The sequence below is a fragment of the Portunus trituberculatus genome, chromosome 31, assembly GCF_017591435.1.
Source record: "Portunus trituberculatus isolate SZX2019 chromosome 31, ASM1759143v1, whole genome shotgun sequence".
Lineage (NCBI taxonomy): Eukaryota > Metazoa > Arthropoda > Malacostraca > Decapoda > Portunidae > Portunus > Portunus trituberculatus.
The window spans coordinates 22,903,059-22,922,827 of NC_059285.1; the positions used below are offsets into that span (position 1 = coordinate 22,903,059).

At 46.7% G+C, this 19,769-nt stretch overlaps 1 protein-coding gene across 12 annotated transcripts in view; it reads right to left on the reverse strand.

Annotated features, from left to right (window-relative positions):
* LOC123511333 (pentatricopeptide repeat-containing protein 1, mitochondrial-like) overlaps positions 1 to 19,769 on the reverse strand; it is a 358,287-nt gene extending 338,518 nt beyond the window's left edge. For 10 of the 12 annotated variants that reach the window (XR_006676760.1, XR_006676759.1, XR_006676758.1 and 7 more), the window contains exon 1: positions 18,790 to 19,769. The gene's annotated coding sequence lies outside the window, so the exon portion shown is untranslated. Of the gene's footprint in view, positions 1 to 11,729; positions 11,886 to 18,789 lie in introns of those variants that run through there. The other 2 variants (XM_045267130.1, XM_045267128.1) reach the window with 2 other exon arrangements.

A 19,769-nucleotide genomic window follows, 5' to 3' on the forward strand; every position in this document is an offset into this window, starting at 1 on the left:
AGACTGTGATAACTCACAGACCGGAACAACGCACGAGGTATATTATATAATTATACCATCCTACTACAACATGTGCTTACTAACACCTGTTAGACTGACATCCCTGGCCTACTACTACTGCAATATATGATGTGTACAGCACATCCGGTGATGTACACACAAACCCAGACACCACCTACGGGTGACACCAGCTATACATGAGTCCAAATACTCGTCGCAGACAAGTCTGACGGACAACCCTACGCACTACTGGCCGACATGAAGCCTCTCAGCATTCAATAGTGTGTGTGGCTACTACCACTACAATACAGTTTACTACTGAAACTATACAAAAGATGGTGGGGGCACACAGCCACCCAACAAAACACACTGGTGACCACAGCCACCAACAGCAACAACGGGACGAAACAATAACACGTCCCTCCGCGTCGCCACACCCGAGTGGACGAACGCACAACAGGAAATGCAGCCCCAACCGGCTACACTTTCCTCAGGACAACAAGCCCGTTGTCCTACACAGCCACGGTCTACCCAGTAGCAAGCCAGCTACTCAACAGGAGGGCACAACTCCCAGACCAATGACTAGCGAGTAACAAGAACAGCCCAGCAACACGTGTCTCCACCCTGTGCCAGAAACCAAGAGCGCACATGTCTACCTCCGCTGAAGACTGGCTGGTTACTATACACAGTATACTACTGATACTACACAACAGATGGTGGGGCACACAGCCGCCCACCAAACACAATGGTGACCATGGCCACCTACAAACAAACAATCAGGATGAGACAGTAACGTGTCTCTCCGCGTCGCCACACCACGAGGGGACGAACGCAAGACAGGAAATGTAGACCCAACCGGCCACACTCCTTAGGACAACAAGCCCGTTGTCCTACACAGCCACGGTTTACCCAGTAGCAAGCCACCTACTCAACAGGAGGGCACAACTCCCAGACCAATGACTAGCGAGTAACAAGAGAAGCCCAGCAACACGAATCTCCCTAACACTGTGCCAGACCGACGAGAGTGCGTGTCTATCTCCGCTGAAGGCTACCTCTGTACTGACTCCCGCTTGCAACGAGAAGCGAGAAGGAGGGGGTTGTCTGGTCAGCAGAACAGCCCGAGGGGCCCGCGATGGGTGGCCATAGGCTTCACATATAATAATATAATAAAGTAAAGGGGATTAAGGGGAGAGTCCGGTTTAGATCGGGGGTGCCATATCTCCGGTAAATATGCATGAATCGCTCTGATTTTTATGTTGTGAAGTATTGGCATCATTTACATCAACATTAGACATTGACCCCCATTCTTGTCCCCCTCCCCCCCCCCCTCCAACTACAACTACAACGAAAATTTAAAAGCGAATCTCCGTCGTTATTATTGGCCCCACAACCTTCATTTTTCTGTGACTTAGAGACGTTATAATATGAAATGTTTCTTCGTCGTTAGATTTTTCATTTCAGCTTTTAAATTTGTTTTATGATTTTTTTTTAAATGTGGCCTTTTTGACCAAAAAATATTAATATAAAATTAAACCAGACATATATAAAAAAACAGCGATGATTTGAAGAGAAAGTATTCCTCTGCCTTTCAGTCTTTGTTTCATTGAAATCAAGCTAAAACTGGCTCCAAGGTTAACGTTAGAAGGGAATAACTTATGTTTTGAGATATGGGCTGAGAGAGGTCGCGAGAAACAGCGCAGCATCTTGGCGTGACTGTAGCTACGAGAGCACTGAGCCCTGTGACCGACCCACCGAACACTGATACCACACAGACTCTCGTCAGTCTTGCCATATCATATCCACACACAAAAAGTTCAGATTTTAGCATTTTTTCAGAGAATTGGGTGGAAAAACTTACTCTGCTGATGTAAACAAACGCACAGCTGCTGCACGTGGTTGAGCGGGACCTTTAAACGGATTTAAAGGGAAACTATCGCAAGTTTCCTTTTAAATCTTTGCGAGATAGTTGCCAAAATGTATACCTACCAAATATATTTTTTTCACAAAAAGTCATTTTTTTTATATTTTTGGGGTCTCCAAACCGGACTCTCCCCTTAAGACGGTGCCCATCACACGCCCTCCCTTAAAAGAAAAAATTTTGGAAACAAAACATTTACAAAATTTTTTAAAAGGCACGGAACTGATTAAAGGGAATGGCCCCGGGACAGACAATCAGCTACAACGTTGTCTGCTCCTTTTATATGTCTGACAATGATATTGTACTCCTGGAGTAGAAGACTCCAGCGAGTTAAACGCTGATTTTTAAATTTAAATTTTTCTAAGAACTGAAGGGGACTATGATCTGAATAGATGACTACTTGGGGCCCATAAGCGGGGATGTAAATTTCAAAATGCTGCAAGGCTAACAAAATGGCAAACAAAATGCTCAAGCATGTACTCCAACTCCTTCTCCACCAGTGCTTGCTTCATAGGATTTACTCGGTAGGGGGGCAGTTTGACAGGCTCTGCGTCCCCAACATCAATATCGTGTTCTATCAACTGTGTCCTGCCCGGGACACTGCTAAACACTGAAGAGTACTTTCTCAGCTGCCGAAGCAACTCATATTGCTGATCCCCTAAATGGTCAACCTTCTCTTTCAAGAGATGGAGGCTATTCTGTTCCCACTGCCCTGTAGGAACAACAGGTTCAGGCCCAATAACTTCTGGAGCCTCTCCCTCCCGGCAGAAAAATAAAACTGAAGATGCCTCTTGCATGGCAGAACTAAAAGAGCCCTTCTGGCTAGTAGAACGAAAATAGGGCTTCAGCATGTTAACGTGAGACAGCTGAGCCCTTTTGCGCCGGTCAGGAGTGACCACCAGGTAGTCGGTCACTTACCTTCTCTACAATATAGGGGCCACTATAGCGGGCAGCAAGCGGCTGGCCCTGAAGTGGTAACAGCACGAGCACTTCATCTCCAGGGCTAAAACTCCGATACTCGGCCCTTCAGTCATAATACCCCTTCATACTCTGCTGGGCCTTACACAGGTGGGCCTGCGCCACCTCTAATGCCTTGGCTAGTCTCTCGACTACTCATAATGCTCTTAAGCAGTGAGACAGGGCGCTCAGGCGACGGCTGACACCAAGCCTCCCGAACTACGTCGAGCGGTCCACGCACTCGGTGTCCAAACACTAGCTGATTGGGTGAGAAACCCAAGGACTCAGTGGGCGCTTCTCTCACCGCAAATAAGACAAAGGGACACCCTCGTCCCAATCCTTATCTCTCTCCATGCAGAAACTCTTGAGCATGGTTTTGAGAGTTTGATGATGTCTCTCCAGGGCTCCCTGAGACTGTGGATGATAAGCACTGGACACAATATGCTTGATCCCCCACGCAGTCATCGTATCCTTAAACAACTTTGAAGTAAAGTTGGTCCCCTGATCGGACTGCAGCTCTGCTGGCAATCCAAAGTGTGTAAAGAAGGTTAACAAAGCCTTCAGCACCACCTTAGAGTGAGTGCTTCTCAGGGGAATTGCTTCAGGATACCGCGTGGTAACATCCATTATGGTCAACAAATACTTGTGACCAGCCCTGGTAGTAGGCAGAGGACCTACTATATCAATCAAAACCCTCGTGAAGGGAGGATCAACAGCAGGGATAGGGTGGAGTGGCGCCACAGGGGGTGTCTGATTAGGCTTGCCCACCACTTGACAAGTGTGGCAGCACTTAAGAATCGTGGCTACTTCTCCAGACATGCTGGGCCACCAAAAATTGCGACGCAGGCGAGCAACGGTCTTTCGGATGCCCAGGTGTCCAGCCATGGGCCCCTCATGTGCCAACAGCACAAGTGCCTCACGCAGCTTCTGCGGCACAACTACTTGCAATAACTCACCACCGTCACTCTCCTGCCATCTACGACACAACACCCCTTGATGCAAGACAAACTCCTCCCTGCCCTCCAACTCCTCACTTCCCTCACCCACTCGAGCAAAGAAGGAGGCCAACGCCGGGTCCTCCTGCTGCCTACGAATGAGCTCTGCAGGCTCTAGCTGGGTAAGAGAAAGGGGGACTATAGGGTCATGGGGTTGAGGCAACGCTGCAACCCTACGTCCCACACGGCATCGAGGACGGAGAGCTGGCCCAGGCTGCTCCGCTCCTGCCATGTGATCCGGTGAGTCCTCAGAAGGATCATCACCACCAGCCAGGCAGTCACCAGGCAAGGGAACAGCTCGCTCCCTGCCTCCACGATGCTCTACAGGGGAGAAACTCCAACTCCCCGCAGAACTGGAAGTCTCCCACCCTGGGTGCCAACTTCCAACAAACTGCCTGACTTATCATGCTGGGGCCTGTGCTGAACATCAGAGCCCTCAGCCTCCACACCAGGAAGCGATTCAGCACGAGTGCTCCCTCCGGAGTGCTCTGCAGAGTGAGGATAACCATCAAACAACTCAGCTACACCCAACACTCCGTCCTCACTCTCAGCAACAACTCCCAAAGCCGAGTCCGGTGCATTAACAAGTGACTCTACGCCGTCACCGTCAGCCTCCACACCTGAACTCAATGGTGAGCACAACACTGGCTCCACCACACCAGCACTGTTACTCCCATCTGGAGTCAATCCCATCGTCGTAGTAACAGGCTCTCTCTCAGCCCAGCGGGCCTGAGAGCGGGTAACAACATTTACAGAGTCTTGCACCACTGGCCCAGACTCTTCAGCAGCTTCATCCTCCTCAGAGGTTGGGATCCATACACGACCACCAGCCAAATCATTCCCAAGCAGGAAGTCCACTCCTGCGACTGGTAGTTCGTCTGCCACTGCTACCTGCGCCGTAGCAGTGACAAGAGGACATGACAGCATCACCACAGCCGTCACGAACTCCTCCACAGTGTTAAGTCCACGACACAACACTGCCTTGCTAGATGTCACCTTCTTCCCAGTGACATTTCGGCACACTGACTGCTGTGCTCCCGTATCACGCAGTACAGTGATGGGATACTTGGTGCCATCAATCTCAACAGTGCCTCCACACAGGAAAGGACGGCACCAGTCAAGCTCACTATCCTTAACAACAGCGGGCGAGGCAACAGGGGGAGGGACAGGCGGGCCAACCTGCTCTCCTCCTCCAAACACAACTCAGGCACACGCCGTGCCTTCTCACTTCTAAAGCCTGAAGGAGCAGTCAACTCATCACCACAAACTTTATCTGGCCACACCAACAAGGCAACTGGTTTCTGCGAGGACTTTGGAGTTTCAGCTGTTACTAATTTTGGGCAATTGAACTTAAAATGCCCTTTCCCTCGGCAGTGATAGCACGTAGGCTGGGAATCATACTTGGGCGTTCTAGGGGCCGCCTTCCCGCCGTCCCATCCTTCGCAGAAAAAGGAGGGTGGGGGCCTGGGGCTTTCAAAACCCATCTTACTGCCGAATCCAGTATATCGCCTAAAGTGGCCTGGAGAGCCCGAGGAAGAACTGCCACCACTCCCTGGGCCTCCCTTAGGACCACCTTCCTTACGACTCCAACTCCCAGGCTGCTGCACAGGACGGTGGGCCAACACATAATCATCAGCCCATGTAGCAGCCTCCTTCAAGGTCCTAAACCTCTTCTCCCTCAACAGAGGTACCAGCTCCTTATCAGCAATATCAATGAACTGCTCCATAACTACTAACTCCTTCAGGGCCTCGAGAGAGTCAACACCCTCGCTAGCAACCCATCTCTCAAACACTTGCTCCAGTGAACGAGCACACTCGAGGTAGGAGTCACTTGCTCGCTTCCTCTTTCCTCTGAATTGCAAGCGATAGGCTTCTGGTCGCAGCTCATATGCCCGCAAAATGTCAGCCTTAAACTCCTCATAATCATCCAGATCATCAGCTGACATTTAATCATAAACTTCCAAGGCTTTCCCTTGAGTTTATTCGCGACCAAGCCTACCCATCTCTCTCGAGACCAAGCAAACTCCTTGGCTTTCCTCTCGAAGCGGACAAACCATTCAGCCACCTTAGACTCATCAAATTCGGGGACTAGCTGGAGACTTTGAACTAATGTACGCTCAACACTCTGTTCTCCTCCTCCTCCTACACTACCAACAACTCCAGGCGTACTTATTGCATGGCGAGTTTTCTCCCACTCCAACTCTCTATCTTTATCTGCCCTTTCTCTCTCCATCTCTCTAGCCTCCTTCTCTGCTGCTAGTCTGTTTAACTCTCGTCTCTCTTCCACCTCTGAAGTTCTCGTCTTTCTTCCGCTTCTCTAGCCCTCTCTTCCGCCGCTCTAGCCTCTTGCTCTGCTGCTAGTCTGTTTGACTCTCGTCTCTCTTCCGCTTCTCTAGCCCTCTCTTCCGCCTCTCTAGCCCTCTCCTCAGCAGCTAGTCTTTTTAACTCTCGCCTCTCTTCTGCTTCTATCTCCATTTTCCTCATTTCCAGCTTCAATCGCAGTTCCTCCAGTCTGGCAGCTGACTGGACACTATCAGCAATACTGATTGCTGGACTAGATCGTCGGGAGCCTTCCCTGCTTCCGATACTTCTGCCAGGGCTAATATATCCCACATCACCTTCACTGGGACCGCCACGTGCGTTATCATGACACGTAGTAAATGCGTCCTCACTGACCCCACGCGCGGCCACCGACTCATCATACTCACGTGGTGAGTCTCGCCGGCTCACACTCGCATCCTCACCCTCCACTGGTGGGGTGAAAAGACCAGTAACTCTCTCCATGGTGCTCACAGGGGACTCATTCTCACAAACAATAAAATAATATAAGTAATAATACCCCACACAATAACACTACACACAATAAAGCACTTGGTTTATCCTGGCGAGGTCGCCACTGTTACGGTTTTTGACCAAACGTATGTAAGTCATCACCTGGCTGCGGTTAGCTGCTACAGCTCACTAGACTGTTATTCTGGCAAAATCGCCAGCTTAGTTATGGTCAATACAGTGGGGATTATAAAACACTCCACAGAGTCCCCACTACTATAACTCACAGCCGACGTAACCCTCAGGTTCTTTCAAGGTCGCCAACAGTGTATAATTTCCCCCACTGTAAGGGAATCTCCTCAGCAACTCCTTCTCCTCCTGTACCCAACCAAGTAGAATTTATAAATGGTAGATGCTATGTGTAACAGGGCGAGGCCTTAATACCCCCTAGAGAAACCGCCCACAAGGACAATTCCACCCACTTCTCTATGAAGTATTAATGCCTCTCCACCCGCCTTGTCCACAGACTGTGATAACTCACAGACCGGAACAACGCACGCGGTATATTATATAATTATACTATCCTACTACAACAAGTGCTTACTAACACCTGTTAGACTGACATCCCTGGCCTACTACTACTGCAATATATGATGTGTACAGCACATCCGGTGATGTACACACAAGCCCAGACACCACCTACGGGTGACACCAGCTATACAGGAGTCCAAATACTCGTCGCAGACAAGTCTGACGGACAACCCTACGCACTACTGGCCGACATGAAGCCTCTCAGCATTCAATAGTGTGTGTGGCTACTACCACTACAATACAGTTTACTACTGAAACTATACAAAAGATGGTGGGGGCACACAGCCACCCAACAAAACACACTGGTGACCACAGCCACCAACAGCAACAACGGGACGAAACAATAACGCGTCCCTCCGCGTCGCCACACCCGAGTGGACGAACGCACAACAGGAAATGCCGCCCCAACCGGCTACACTTTCCTCAGGACAACAAGCCCTTTGTCCTACACAGCCACGGTCTACCCAGTAGCAAGCCAGCTACTCAACAGGAGGGCACAACTCCCAGACCAATGACTAGCGAGTAACAAGAACAGCTCAGCAACACGTGTCTCCACCCTGTGCCAGAAACCAAGAGCGCACGTGTCTACTTCCGCTGAAGACTGGCTGGTTACTTTACACGGTATACTACTAATACTACACAACAGATGGTGGGGCACACAGCCGCCCACCAAACACAATGGTGACCATGGCCACCTACAAACAAACAATCAGGACGAGACAGTAACGTGTCTCTCCGCGTCGCCACACCACGAGGGACGAACGCAAGACAGGAAATGTAGACCCAACCGGCCACACTCCTTAGGACAACAAGCCTGTTGTCCTACACAGCCACGGTCTACCCAGTAGCAAGCCAGCTACTCAACAGGAGGGCACAACTCCCAGACCAATGACTAGCGAGTAACAAGAGAAGCCCAGCAACACGAATCTCCCTAACACTGTGCCAGACCGACGAGAGTGCGTGTCTATCTCCGCTGAAGGCTACCTCTGTACTGACTCCCGCTTGCAACGAGAAGCGAGAAGAAGGAGGGGGTTGTCTGGTCAGCAGAATAGCCCGAGGGGCCCGCGATGGGTGGCCATAGGCTTCACATATAATAATATAATAAAGTAAAGGGGATTAAGACGGTGCCCATCACAATATATATATATATATATATATATATATATATATATATATATATATATATATATATATATATATATATATATATATATATATATATATATATATATATATATATATATATGCATACAAGGGGCAACAAGTAAGTCTTGAGCCATCATTATTCAATATTTCAATTTTCAGATTATTATGAATTATGTCCACTCATTCATTCGCCCCTTTTTTTATGCAGGAGAGAAACTTGCCAAGGGCAAAAAAACATTAAGGAAAATGTCCATCTTAACTGCAAGTTCCCTACAAGGAGTTGGACAGAAAAAGGATAAGAGGAAGAAGAAAGCCTTGTGAAGCAAGGCCACAGGAGGAGGGGAGGCATGCAGTTAGCATGATCAATAGAACAGTTAGCACGAAAATAGCAAGATAGAAAGAAATGCAACATTTTAGTGGCGAGAAAGAGGCTGACACAGAGAGTCAGAGGAGGGGAGTTGATGAGACAAAAAGCTTTTGATTTCACCCTTTCTAATACACCTGTATGAGTGGAACCCCCCCCAAATATGTGAAGAGTATTCCATACTAGGACAGATAAGGCCCTTGTGCAGGAGGAGGTAGTAGACACCTACCGAAACAATAACTTACTCCCAGTGAGATCTAATATCACTAGTTCAGGGGGTGCTGTGAACCTTCCATTAAAGCTAGTTGTGATCTCACTGAATGTTTCCCTTTGTGTCTCACAACTCAAGGGGGCAGTCACAGCCTACCCTCTAAAGACAACTCTCCTTCTTCACACAAAACTACATGCACTTACCACACATACACCCTTCACTTCAAATCAAAATTTAAAAGAAAAATGGGACCCGAAAATAATAACGCCTCGGAGTCCCCCTCTGAGGAGGGGACCAAAAATGTCCACAGGTCGGACACTTCTCCTGTTGAAGACCCCAAATGCCTTGACACCTCCCTCAACTTTTTCTACATTAACTTCTGCAACATTTGCGGTCTTAGATCTAATTTTCAATCTGTGGAACACCACCTCTCCTCTACTAAACCTCATCTTCTTTTCCTCACAGAAACACAGCTGTCTGAGGCAACTGACAGTAGCCCCTTCTCTGTTCCCTCCTACTTTCTCTATTCTCATTTTCATTCCAAAGCTGGATGTTGTGTCTATGTGCGCAACGACTTAACTTGCTCTCGTGCCCACGCTCTTGAGTCTTCCGAATTTTTCACCATCTGGCTACGACTTAACAGTCACTCTCAAACTAAATTCATCTGTGCTGTTTATCTCTCCCCTAACTCTTCTGACTATAGTAAATTCTTCGACTACTTAACTTCTAAAGTGGAGCACATTCTGTCCCTCTACCCTTTTGCTGAGATTTCCATTCTTGGAGATTTCAATGTTCACCACCAGCTTTGGCTTTCCTCTCCCTTCACTGACCACCCTGGTGAACTAGCCTTCAACTTTGCTATCCTCCATGACCTAGAGCAACTGGTGTAACACCCTACTCGTATTCCTGACTGTCTTCGAGACACGCCCAACATTCTTGATCTCTTCCTCACCTCTAACCCTTCTGCTTATGCTGTCACCCTTTCATCTCCGTTGGGCTCCTCCGATCACAATCTCATTTCTGTATCTTGTCCTATTTTTCCAATCCCTCTGCAGGATCCCCCAAAGCTAAGGTGCCACTGGCGTTTTGCCTCTGCCAGCTGGAAGGACCTGAGGAGGTATTATGCTGATTTTCCCTGGAATGATTATTGCTTCCGTGTCAGAGACCCATCTCTTTGTGCTGAACGCATAAACGAGGTGTTAGTGTCTGGCATGGAGGCGTACATTCCTCATTCTTTTTCTCAACCAAAACCTTCTAAATCTTGGTTTAACTCAGCCTGTTCTCGTGCTATACATGATAGAGAAGTTGCCCACAGAAGGTACTTGAGCCTTCCATCTCCTGAATCTCATGTACTTTATATCTATGCCCGGAATCATGCCAAGTCTGTTCTTCAAATATCTATGCCCGGAATCATGCCAAGTCTGTTCTTCAACTTGCCAAACACTCTTTCATAAATAGAAAATGTCAAAATCTTCCAAACTCAAACTCCCCTCGTGACTTCTGGCACCTAGCAGAAAACATCACAAATAACTTCACTTCTTCATCTTTCCCTCCTTTATTTCATCCTGATGGCACCACTGCCATCTTTCCTGTCTCTAAAGCTGAACTTTTTTCTCAAACCTTTGCTCACAACTCCACCTTGGATGATTCTGGGCTTGTCCCTCCCTCTCCTCCTCCCTCTGACTATTTCATGTTTACAATTAAAATTCTTCGTAATGATGTTTTCCATGCCCTTGCTGGCCTAAACCCTCGGAAGGCTTATGGACCTGATGATGTCCCTCCTATTCTTCTCAAAAACTGTGCTTCCGTGCTTGCACCTTGCCTGGCCAAACTCTTCCAACTTTGTCTATCGACTTCTACCTTTCCTTCCTGCTGGAAGTTCGCCTATGTTCAGCCTGTTCCTAAAAAGGGTGACCGTTTTAACCCCTCAAACTACCATCCTATAGCTTTAATCTCTTGCTTGTCTAAAGTTTTTTAATCTATCCTGAATAGGAAGATCCTCAAACATCTGTCACTTCTCAATCTTCTGTCTGATCACCAGTATGGCTTCTGTCAAGGTCGCTCTACTGGTGATCTTCTGGCTTTCCTTACTGAGTCTTGGTCATCCTCTTTTAGAGATTTCGGTGAAACTTCTGCTGTAGCGTTAGACATATCAAAAGTTTTTGACAGAGTCTGGCATAAAGCTTTGATTTCAAAACTGCCCTCTTATGGCTTCTATCCTTCTCTCTGCAACTTCATCTCAAGTTTCCTTTCCGATCGCTCTATTGCTGCTGTGGTACACGGCTACTGTTCTTCTCCTAAACCTATTAATAGTGGTGTTCCTCAGGGTTCTGTCCTGTCACCCACTCTCTTTCTATTATTCATTAATGACCTTCTTAACCACTGCTATGCTGATGATACCACCTTACATCTTTCCACGTTCTTTCAGAGACGACCAACCCTTCAGGAAGTCAACAGATCACGCGGGGACGCCATGAAAGGCCTGACTTCCAATCTTTCTAAGATTTCCGATTGGGGCAGAGAAAATCTAGTAGTTTTCAATGCCTCAAAAACTCAATTCCTCCATCTATCAACTTGACACAACCTTCCAGACAACTATCCCCTATTCTTCAATGACACTCAACTGTCTCCCTCTTCCACAATGAATATCCTCGGTCTGTCCTTTGTTCATAATCTTAACTAGAAACTTCACATCTCATCTCTTGCTAAAACAGCTTCTATGAAGTTAGGTGTTTTGAGGCGTCTCCGCCAGTTTTTCTCGCCCCTCCAACTGCTTACTCTGTATAAGGGCGTTATCCGTCCCTGTATGGAGTACTCTTCGCATGTTTGGGGGGATTCCCGTCACACAGCTTTGCTTGATAGGGTGGAATCAAAAGCTCTTCGTCTCATCAACTCTCCTCGTCTCACTAACTGTCTTCAGCCTCTTTCTCACCGCTGAAATGAAAAGACGTCTAGCATGAACTTGGCATGGAAGAAAGTATGGCCAGAATGCGCGTATGACTACCCAGGCTTCGCTAAAGACGACATTGGTGCGATCAGAAATGACATCATAAATCTGTGCCATAGGGCTGGCTTCAATGGGTTTTTTTTTTTTTCTACGTAGGGAATAGGGCCAGCCAAGGGCAAAAAAAAGAAGAAAAAAAAAAAAAAAGTTGATGATGATGTTGAAGATCTTTTGGAAAGCCATGCTGAACCTCTCTCAGATGATGAACTTATGTAGCTAGACAAGGCATTACAAAAGGCAGAAAAAGAGGGAGACAAGGAAGAAGAACCTGTGTGTACACAGCCTGGACATTAAAACCCTTAGAGAGAGAATGTCTCCGGGATATCGAAAAAACCCTGGAAACCTTGAAGGAACGTGAGCCAAATCCTGCCAGGAGTAGCAAAGTGGCTCATGACGTAGAGAAAAGTGTCAAGATTTATCAAGAAATCTATGATGAAAAAATAAGAAACGCCAAACAGTCCTCCATTTACTCGTTCTTCAAGCCAGTCAGACATGCCATCCCTGTCACACCTGCTGACCCTGCTACAGATGGCCCTTCCACATCCATTGCTGACGGTTCTATAGCTGGGCCTTCCTCCATATCCTCTTTCTTCAAACCAGTCAAACGTGCCAACCCTGTTACAGCTGGCCCTTCCGCACCCGCTTCCGACAGTGCAGACGATGACGTGTTTGAGGATTTTGAGCCTCCCGCCTCACCCTCATCCTCATCTGCCCACTCAGCAGAAAAAGAGTAGGGGCTGAAATCCCTACTTTCCCTTAGCCTCAGGAGGGACATCAGCTGATAGAATACGTGGCGAGTGAGAAGTAAATAAAAAAAAATTTCTGTTAATTTCTTTTGCGCAGTACTTTACATTTTTTTATATGACTATTTTCATGTACAGTAAGTCCTTGTTAGACGGTAGTTCTTTATCCGGTAAATTCAGTTATGGTATTTGGAAATTACTACCCTCGATTCGATATACGGTAAGAAAAATTCACAGATACGGTATCCACTCATGTCATCCGAGAGGGCCCAGCGCCGGGGAGCAGGGATAATGACATCATCCACGCCACAGCTCACCGCCACTCACAGTACTGACTTTAACTTGACCATCCTTGGAGCCTATTATCTCTTCCCCTTCCCCCATATTTATAACTGCATTACATATTACTTAAATGCATTACTAATTAGATGAATAAATGGAATATTAAAGGGTATATTGTAAGCACAAATATATTCATAATAATCATGGCAAACACTAAAAACCTACTACCAGCAGCAAACCATGCAGCAACTGATAAAGAGCAAAGATGGGCCTGGCAAGCCCACTACCAGTGAATGGTGGAAGTCGTATAACATCAAGCACGCCTTAGATAACATCATGTCATCTTGGGACAAAGTGGAGACGTCTACCATGAACTTGGCGTGGAAAAAAGTATGGCCAGAATGAGCGCATGACTTCCCAGGCTTTGCTGAAGACGACATTGGTGCGATCAGAAATGACATAGTAAATCTGTGCCATAGGGCTGGCTTCGATGAAGTTGATGATAATAATGTTCAAGATCTTTTGGAAAGCAAAGCTGAATCTCTCTCAAATGACGAACTTATAGAGCTAGACAAGGCATCACAGGAGGCAGAAAAAGAGGGAGACGAGCAAGAAGAACCTGTGCGTGGCCTGGACATCAAAACTCTTAGAGAATGTCTCGGTGGTATCGAAAAAGCTCTGGAAACCCTGGAGGAACGTGACCCAAATCCTGCCAGGAGTAGCAAAGTGCCTCATGACGTAGAGAAAAGTGTCAAGATTTATCAAGAAATCTATGATGAAAAAAGAAAAACTAAACAGTCCTCCATCTAATCATTCTTCAAGCCAGTCAGACATGCCGTCCCTGTCACACCTGCCGATCCTGCTACAGCTGGCCCTTCCTCAATATCCTCTTTCTACAAACCACTGAAAAGTGCTGACCCTTCTATATCTGCTTCCGACAGTGCAGACGACGATGTCTTATCCCTGTCTGCCCATTCAGCGGAAGATGAGTAAGGGCTGAAATCCCTACTGTCCCTTAGCCTCGGGAAGGACATCATCTGATAGAATACATGGCGATTGAAAGGTAAATGAAAACATTTTGTTTATTTCTTTTGCGCAGTACTTTACTTTTTTTTATTTTAATGATTATTTTAATGTATTTTCACTTCTGTAGGGGTGACTTTTCACGTGCTGGAATGCATTCAATATTATTACATGTTATAATGGGTTCGGTATACAGTAAATTTGATATGCGGTAAGGTTTTCAGGAACGCATATGTACCGTATGACGAGGACTTAATGTATATTCATGTCTGTAGGGGTGACTTTCGAGGTGCTGGAACACATCCCCTATTATTACATGTTATAATGGGTTTCAGTATATGGTAATTTCGATTTGCGGTAATGTTTTCAGGAACACATATGTACCGTATAACGAGGACTTCCTGTATTAGCCTATGTAGACAGATGTCAATTTAGCCTCTGTGGAGAAGGCTTCCAAGGAGGCAAAACTGGAGGTTGCATCTACCCGCAGCACATTTGTCAAGTCGACTGTGACAAACTTCAGCGTCATTATTGGTACAGACCAAGAAGGTTACATTGATGGAGATGGCAAGGACCTATCCCTCTGTAAAAAAGTGAAGCCAGTGGATGGAGTTTATGAGGCGGAGGGCGGAGCTTACGATCGCAACTTACATCCAAAACATTGCCCTCTCCTGTGTCAAACAATTGGAAATTGACACTTTCTTTTTCATCACTAGAGGAAAACTAAGAAAGAACTGATAGTTTCCTAAATATGACATATAGACCTGTTATTAACAGTGTTAATACAACATAGCTACAATATTGAAAGAAATATAGCACGTCATTTCAAGGAGAAATTATGGCAAAAGATTGTTTTTTCTCATTTAATAATTAATCACACGGCAAAAACAAACAGCGAAGTAAAATTTCAGCGAGTGATGCTTTTTCAAATGCCCTGCAGTGACATGAAATCAACACATCATTTTAAGTAAAAGCTATAAAGAGAGAATAAAGAGAGAGAGAGAGAGAGAGAGAGAGAGAGAGAGAGAGAGAGAGAGAGAGAGAGAGAGAGAGAGAGAGAATGACATGTTAAGTAATTGATTTACCAAGAAAAATCAACCTTCATGCCAACTTTCACCTGATATACAGTTTAGTTATCCTTCATTTACTTGCAAATGTATATGTACATGTTTACATCTATACATGCACATGTGTACATGACCTTGTTCACTGTCCAGTCATACGTTTGCCCCAAAGACAGCTTCCCATCTCTCACCCAAGTCCACCAAAGCTAGAAAACATTGTATTATCTCATTTGTATGTATCATTTACCGTCTAAATCTTCGTGGCACAGTATGTCACGCCTATTGCAAGTCTAATAAGGTCACATATGTGGTAAGCAGCCTTAAAACATGGACATAAGATGGAAAATAAGGAGCATAACTCAGGCGTTCCCATGTATTTTCAATAGGCAGTCGGCAATGTTTTCGGTGTAGGGCAGCTAGTGGCAGGAGCAGACCAACAGCACGCTGGCTTCACTTTTATGACTTCATGCCGCCTCCTATTATTCAACCTCCTTGGTAAAGACAAAATGATTGAAAATACTCCATCAAGGAGTTGACCATAGGGTGTTGTGGATCCATGTTCTTGTACTGCATTATAGCTTGTAACTGGGCTGTTGTAGCTTGGTGAGATAAACGTTTAAACATGCGACCTATATCTGCCTCAGGCAAAAATGGAAGGGCCATCACTTTCCACAAGTATTTGTACACCCCATCATCATGTGTGTAGGCATGCTGGAGACCAACATCTTGAACCTACATATGTATATCAAGACAAAAAATTAGACCTTGTACTGTACAAAAGAAAAAAAAATTGAGTCACATTATGGTGTTGGCAATTAGCTAAATTGACTAACCTTTCTCCATACAGCTTGTGTCCAATAGTATACACATCCTTTGACCTTAGCATTAAGCAAAACCTCAGTCAAAACATTTTACATTTGGTACATTTGGATGCTCTCTGGTACTACAGGTTGAACCTCTTTAATCCGGTATTCTTTCATCCGGCAACACCTGTAATCTGGCAAAATTTTTGTTTGCCGGAATTTTTGAATTGGCCAGAGTAATTTGCCGGACCACCGCTAGGACGCGGCGGCGCTGTGCTGTGTTTTGGAGGCCGGGCATTCTGGGTCAAATTTGGATCAGTACCACACTGCCGCTCATTGCAAGCACCACCACCCCAGGTGTATAAAAAAAATTTTCTGTAATATTTGCCCCTAAACATGGCTTCCAAGCGACCAGGAAGTGATGGTGTTGTGTGTGAACCAAAGAAAAAATGCAAACATATGACAGTATCAGTGCAACAGAAAGTGGACGTATTGAGGAAGCTAGATAAAGGTGTTTCATTGCGGACCCTTTGCCAACAGTAAAACATTGGGTAAGTATATAGAGTGTTTTGGGGACCACCTATAGTTCGTAATTTTCCATGGTCTGGCAAGTCTAAGGTCTGGTGGTTGCCGTATTTGGGAGGTTCAACCTGTATCTGCAAAATCAAGTTGGCAACCCTGCCACAGTGTGGGTGAAATGACTTCACAGTGTCAGTGAAATGACATAACAGTGTGGGCGAAATGACTCCATAGTGTGGCAAAATGGCATGTGAGTGAAATGACCAAATACCATAAAGAGATAACATTTTTGCACTTCTTCCTTGTCAGGCTACAGATTATCATGATCACAATCCTGTAAATAAAATATCAAGAGAGAGAGAGAGAGGAGTTGGGGGAGAATTCTTTTTTTGGTTCTGTTCCAGTTTCGTACAATAAACTCTAGATGGTTTTGGCCACCCTTAGGTTGTTGTTCTTACTATTTACAACATTTTCAGTGAGTACACTACCTCCCGCAAATGAATAATAACGCTGCAATAGGTCCGGGAATGTGCGGTGTTCGGCAAGTTCTCTCTAAGTCCTGCAAGCTAAGGCGAGCCACGGAGCTCCATCACACTCGGAAATGAGCAGTACACCGACTTGTATTTGTTTATAGCTGGGGTTTGTGGGTAACTGGAATAGAATTCTTATTGTGTCTATAGTTCTTTTGTCCAATGACGTGCCACCACCTCTTAACACCACGAGCTGCGCCAATGGGAATTTGCTATATGTATTCGTAGGCAGGGCACAGCTGGGCAGACAGGTGCACAGAAACATGTGTGCGCAGTTCAGCCATGGCCACCATTGACATTAGTTGTAAGGGTTGCATATCTGATTACTGGGAAATCATTGCTCCTGCTGTCCCCGTGGAGTACAGTGAACTAATGACAATCGAGAAGAGGACCAGCCAGAACCTTCATCCTTTCGTCAAGGTATTGTGATGAGGGGTATTGGTAGAGATAGAGCATATTGTGTGAAGCTATAAGAGATCCGGTGTCAAGGGGGGAAGTAGCCTCAAAACAAGGATACGGTAGGTTAGGTTTGTTAGGGTTAGGTTAGTGTTCTAGGGGGGGAGGGTGCAGGGGGGTCACAGCCCCCCGGCTAGGATACATTAGGTTAGGTTTATGATAGGGTTAGGTTAGTGTTCTAGGAGGGGGTGCGGGGGGAGCAGCCCCCCCGGCTAGAAAATGTTAGGTTAGATTTGTTAGGGTTAGGTTAGTGTTTTAGGGGGGCTGCAGGGATGCAGCCCCCCTGGCTAGGATATGTTAGGTTAGGTTTATGTTAGGCCGGGCGCGCATTGAGACGCAGGCAACACAGGCAACACAGCACAGAGCAGGGCAGAAAACTGCATCTTATTGGTTTAAACCTAAGCACACATATTGACACGCAGGACAGCACAGCACAGGTACAGACCTGTGTCAGCCTGCGCGACGCAGTCGTTCGAATGCAGTTTCCTGTGTCGGCCTGCGCGACGCAGTCGTTCGAATGCAGTTTCCTGTGTCGGCCTGCGCGACGCAGTCGTTTGAACGCAGTTTCCTGTGCCACATGTGGCGCAGCTTGATAGCAACTCACTCTTTACTCTTTAGTACTCAACAATGTCATCCACGGAGCAACTCATAGAGGCTGCTCGCCATCAAAGAGTGTTGTGTGACACTAGTCATCCTGATTATATGAGAGGAACTTATAAGGATGAGTTATGGGCTCACATTGCACTGAGTCTATAATTAAAAGATGGTGAGTATGGGATATTGCTGTGAAAATTGCAAATACGACCTGGAGATTAGGTTTTCTGTTGATAGGCTATTGTTGTATGAAAACTGCAAATACAACTTGGAGATTAGGTTTTCTGTTGCCATGATGAACACTACCGCACAGGACGACAGACTGCTTCTCAATGTGCGCACCACACCAATGCTGCCCTGTGCTGTGCTACCCTGCTCTGCTCTGTCCTATGTCTCAATGTGCACCTGGCCTTAGGGTTAGGTTAGCCTTCTAGGGGGGGGTGCAGCCCCTCCCCCCGCCTAGAAAATGTTATGCCAGGCACACATTGATACATAGGGCAGAGCAGAGCAGGGTAGACACAGGGTAGGGCAGGGCAGGGGAGGTTGGGGGGGTGATGGTAGAGATAGGGGATATTGTATTAAACTAAAAATTTACTTTTTTTTTTTTTTTTTGCTAGAGGTCAGCCGACTGCTGGCATCCCACGCACCGCCCCGCTGAGGTAAGTGACGGGATGCCTATACTATGGCAGTGCCAAGGGACCTGTATATTAAGAACTGTATATTAAAATATTGAGTTATGCGGCCCTATTTCTTACTTTTCTCAGCTAAAATAAAGCTTAGAGTTAAAGTAGTCCTAAAATAGACCAACACTACCTCTTACCTCCAAAATATAATAGGGAGCTGCAATTGATCCTGATGTTTGTTATTAGTGCTATGAAGATCTTTGTGGTTCTTATAAGCCTGGAGTAGTCCTGTGATGCTATCACAGGCGTAGCAGCTTGCTTTTAGTTAGTTGTTGTTTTCGGGCTTCGACGATCCCAGCCGCCACCAGCAGGGTGGGCAGGTCAAAGGTAGACACACCCAAGGCAGCAAGGTGATCACAGAGCACAACACGGTGGGAGTGGAAGCGGGGCCAGTGTAAGAGGAAGTGTTCGATGGTTTCCTCAACCGTCCTGCACCAGGGGCAGTAGGGGTCCGGTGATAGACCAAGGAGATGCAGGTGTGCTGTTGTTGTTGTTGTTTTCGGGCTTCGACGATCCCACAGATCCTATGAGCCCTGGTGGCGGCCTGTGAGGTGATCACAGGCGGGGTAGTTGTCCACACTTCTTCAGGAAGACGCAGGTGAGGCGGATAACCGCAGCTTGGTGTGAGGAGTAGACGCCTGCTGCCGCCAGCAGGGTGGGCAGGTCAAAGGTAGACACACCCAAGGCAGCAAGGTGATCACGAAGCACAACACGGTGGGAGTGGAAGCGGGGGCAGTGTAAGTGGAAGTGTTCGATGGTTTCCTCGACCGTCCTGCACCAGGGGCAGTAGGGGTCCGGTGATAGACCAAGGCGATGCAGGTGTGCTGTGAGTCTTGTGTGGCCCAGACGGAGGCGGGTGAGTGCTACATCTAGGATGCGGGACTGTTTCCTGACCCAAGGCTGTGGAGATCAGTCGCTACGGTAAAGGCCCATAGAGGTGATTCGGAGTGCGTTGTTGAGTGAAGTCCCAGGATGAGTGGCAGAGGCGAGATAAAGGCGGCGTCACACTAGCACTTTTCCGTCTTCTTTTTCTGTCAATTTTCTGACGACTGTCAACTTTTGCAGACGGTGGCCGTCACACACAAGCTTGCTTCCGCCTTTGCCGCGCTTGTCGATT